The sequence below is a fragment of the Rattus norvegicus genome, chromosome Y, assembly GCF_036323735.1.
Source record: "Rattus norvegicus strain BN/NHsdMcwi chromosome Y, GRCr8, whole genome shotgun sequence".
NCBI classification, from domain to species: Eukaryota; Metazoa; Chordata; class Mammalia; order Rodentia; family Muridae; genus Rattus; species Rattus norvegicus.
The window spans coordinates 59,492,587-59,497,292 of NC_086040.1; positions in this window are offsets into that span (position 1 = coordinate 59,492,587).

The following is a 4,706-nucleotide window of genomic DNA, read 5'->3' on the forward strand; positions in this document are numbered from 1 at the left end:
TTTATTCTCAGGAAGGGATAAGGTGGTGGACCAACATCTTATGCTTACTCATTATTTCTCAGTTACTCCAAGATAAACAGATTCCTCCAAACGAGCTCCCATTTCCATAGTTTACCTGACTTCAGGTCTGAAGTTATGAGCCCAGTCAACAAGAAAATCTCCATAACCAAGTCAAAGAAAATCTTTTCTTTCTTTAGTGCTGGGGGGGATGGGCAGCTCTGATGGTGTCTTCCTTATTGTCTCTTCTTGAGACAGGATAGGGGGAAGAGCATGGGAGGAGGGTAAGTTTTGATCTATTTAGAGTTGCAGTATAATAATAATATTAATCATCATCATCATCATCATCACCATCACCATCATCATCATCAATAACATCAGCATCATAAATAAAATCACCATCACCATCAAAAGTAATTTAGGCTGGAAAGATGATTCAGCATTTAAGAGAACTGACTGCTTTTCCATAGGTCAGAGTTTAATTTCCAGCAAAAACATCGTGGCATACAACCATTTATAACGGCATCTGATGCCCACTTCTGTTGTGTCTGAAAGTTACAGAATAATCAAAAATCAAATAATAAAAATCTTTAAAAGGAAATAAATAAAAGTTTACTTATCTAAGTTTAAGTACTGTGCTTCTTTAGCTGACCAGCTTTTTGTATTCCTCTGAGGACAGAAAATGTGTTCCATGTCTATTAAAATCCATGATGAGAGCTCACACATTACTTGCCATATTCCTAGGCAGTTATTCAAAACACAGTTTCTGCTTTTATGAGAAATTAAATAGCTTCTTATCACACTCCTATCCTTTCTTCATGCCCTGGCTCTGAGAGCCACACAATAAAATTAGATTGTACATGAGGACATTACAGTTGAATTTTCCTGTGGTGTGAGAAAACTGTTAACACAGAGGTGTCAGCATTGTATACAAAGAAGTGGGCATAATGACTAACTTAAATCCAAATGCTGTTCGTGCAATTGTTCAGTATACATGGGAGTTTTCCAACTCACAGTTCATCTTTTGGAGCTCAATAGTCAGTTTCTCCATCTTCTTTTTTTTTTTTAAATGAAAAAAAATTTTTTTTATTAACTTGAGTATTTCTTATATACATTTCGAGTGTTATTCCCTTTCCCGGTTTCCGGGCAAACATCCCCCACCCCCTCCCCTTCTTTATGGGTGTTCCCCTCCCAACCCTCCCCCCATTGCCGCCCTCCCCCCATAGACTAGTTCACTGGGGGTTCAGTCTTAGCAGGACCCAGGGCTTCCCCTTCCACTCGTGCTCTTACTAGGATATTCATTGCTACCTATGGGGTCAGAGTCCAGGGTCAGTCCATGTATAGTCTTTAGGTAGTGGCTTAGTCCCTGGAAGCTCTGGTTGCTTGGCATTGTTGTACTTTTGGGGTCTCGAGCCCCTTCAAGCTCTTCCAGTTCTTTCTCTGATTCCTTCAATAGGGGAACTATTCTCAGTTCAGTGGTTTGCTGCTGGCATTTGCCTCTGTATTTGCTGTATTCTGGCTGTGTCTCTCAGGAGCGGTCTACATCCGGCTCCTGTCGGTCTGCACATCTTTGCTTCATCCATCTTGTCTAATTGGGTGGCTGTATATGTATGGGCCACATGTGGGGCAGGCTCTGAATGGGTGTTCCTTCAGTCTCTGTTTTAATCTTTGCCTCTCCCTTCCCTGCCAAGGGTATTCTTTTTCCTCATTTAAAGAAGGAGTGAAGCATTCACATTTTGATCATCCGTCTTGAGTTTCGTTTGTTCTAGGGATCTAGGGTAATTCAAGCATTTGGGCTAATAGCCACTTATCAATGAGTGCATACCATGTATGTCTTTCTGTGATTGGGTTAGCTCACTCAGGATGATATTTTCCAGTTCCAACCATTTGCCTACGAATTTCATAAACTCGTTGTTTTTGATAGCTGAGTAGTATTCCATTGTGTAGATGTACCACATTTTCTGTATCCATTCCTCTGTTGAAGGGCATCTGGGTTCTTTCCAGTTTCTGGCTATTATAAATAAGGCTGCGATGAACATAGTGGAGCACGTGTCTCTTTTATATGTTGAGGCATCTTTTGGGTATATGCCCAAGAGAGGTATAGCTGGATCCTCAGGCAGTTCAATGTCCAATTTTCTGAGGAACCTTCTTAATCTGTTGTACTTGCTCATTGATGGTGGAAGTTTGGAATGATAGCTTTCCTGCAGATCGTGTAGATAAACACAGGGAACATGCACAGCAAAGGCCCACACAAAGGAGAGAATATGCTGAGTCCCCCAATGAAGCCTGATGAAAGAGGAAATCTACAGACACTTGAAGCGCTGAAGGAGGAGGAAAGCTCTCTTCAAGCTGGCCTACTAGCTATTTTCTTTCTCCCAACCATGATCGATAGACATATGACTCACTCCTTTCTGCAGTCCCCCTGGCACCTAACAACAAAATCAGTCCAAGACATGAAGAAATTGAGGACATTTTAAGTTCTTATCTGATGGGATGCAGGTAAGTCCTGGAGTCCATAGTGTTTAGAACCACCAAGACTTAATCATGCATGTTAAAGACAAAGAGTCAGAGACTTTGATGCATGACCAGAGAAGTAGCCCTTGTCATAATATTCCAAAGGCATGTCCAGAAATCCTCTGAAGATAAAATTCAATACTGTACCCTGAGAGTCAAAGCTTTTATCCCTGTAGATCTTATTGGTATTCTTCCTCATTTAGAATGAAATTAAGGAACTCATAGTAGACCAGCTGCATGATTGACTATCCCTGGCTCTCTGCCAAAAATTCATCAGATATTCCTGACTCTGGGTCTCTTCTTTAGGAATCCAGAGACTTCAGGTCATAAGTCCTACTCCTAGAAGGCCTGAGGCAAGAACACCTCCTCTAGGAAGCTCCTAAGAACCAGTCCACTGCTCTCCCTCTCCCTTTTCCACCAGATAATTTATGTGTTCACTTCTATAACAAGAACATGTCTTAATTTATTCTTCCTCTCTCTTTTGCCTCTCCATGCTCTCTGTTTTCTCTGTAAATAGCTTGATCATCCTGAAAAACACTTTTGTGGGTAAACCAATAAGTACTTACTAAATGCCAGAAGGGCAGTTTCTGTTTCCATTACACTAGAGACATCACAGAGAATATCGTGGAATTTCCAGCATACATTAGAGTATCCAGACGAGAGTCCCCTTCAACAGCACAAAAATACCCATTTACTAGATCTTATCCAAATAAACAAGCCAAGTTGCCCTTTCAAGGATTTTTGCCTGAGACACAAGGGAAGACTTTCTATCACTGTCCCTTCTTACCCAGAAATATCACTGATCTATTGTATTTTTTACCACATTCATGCATGAAGAGAGAAGACTAAATTTTCAAACATAGCCCACAAATTTTTGCCCTCACCTTCGGTAGCACACTCAAAATGACAAAGAAGAAAGTAAACTGAAAACATAGTTCAGACTGTTTGTCAGTGATTCGATGATTCAACACAGTTAATCCATCTCAGGGGACATCTTCTGTAGCTCAATGAGTAATTTATCCAAATTCTTCATCTACTCCTCCTGCTAAGTAATATTGGTAGTTTGGGTTGATGGCTTCCCAGTAGGCCATGTACATAGATAAATACAATTAAGCAAAGACTTGGGGAAGATCCACAGACTACAACAGATTGGATAGGGGGTAAAAAATACAGAAAACATACATTCTGTTAAAACTTCCTTCAGAGCCTTGAAAACTACTTATTTTAGCCATGAGGCTGGTTGTGATGAGATAAGTGGTACACAGTTCTGGTTACAGGTGCATTGATTAAGACAGGTGTAATTTGAGTCATCAAAAGCAAACACTCAGAGAAAGCATGATGGGTCAATCTTGGAATGAGCAATTAAGTTGTCAAACTGAAGTACAGAGACGTATCATGGGGAAGAAACAGACAGAGATAAAGGCAGAAAGACAGAAAGAAAGACAGAAAGACACACGAAAAAAAAAACACACTCACACACACATAAAACAAAGCAGGAATCATTGGGAAAAAGATGTTGTAGATCATTGGTATGGAGTTTCAGCCAGGGAAGAAAAGTCAAATTCTTCATTTGGGTGCCACATGTGACAACTTCTGTACTCCTGAAAGGCAGTCACTACTACATTTATGTACAACATCCATTAGGAAAACACAGACAGGGAAGGGTAAAGTAAGGGAGGAGACTAGGTATTATTACAGGATGCATGTTTATTAAAACCCCATGTTACCTTTCTCCTGATGCTGGCAGTCCCTGTAAAGAGAAGACAGTCCATGGTCAGCCTGGCATGCATTTCTTGGATCTCTGACAATATTCCTTCCATACATGATCCTTGGCCCCTAGGCTTGTTGTGAGTTGTTGAATATTCTACTTCTTCTCAGTTGTTAAAGTTCTAGTCTAGTAGATTTGGACATAAATTCTATTTTCAATTGTGGTTCTCCAGTGGACAGCAAGTTCAAAACACACTGGGGTTTATGAGAGAAGCAAGTGCATAAAATGACATGAAATATGTTATCATTAGTAAAGACTGTTGTAGGAAAGCTGAAAAATAGGACAGAGAGGCAGACAGACAGAGAAAGAGAGATGAGACAAAGAGACAGAGAAAGACACATACATACAGAGAGAGAGAGAGAGAGAGAGAGAGAGAGAGAGAGAGAGAATACTATGCCTTTTGTATAAGAAGCCAGAAAATAATTTG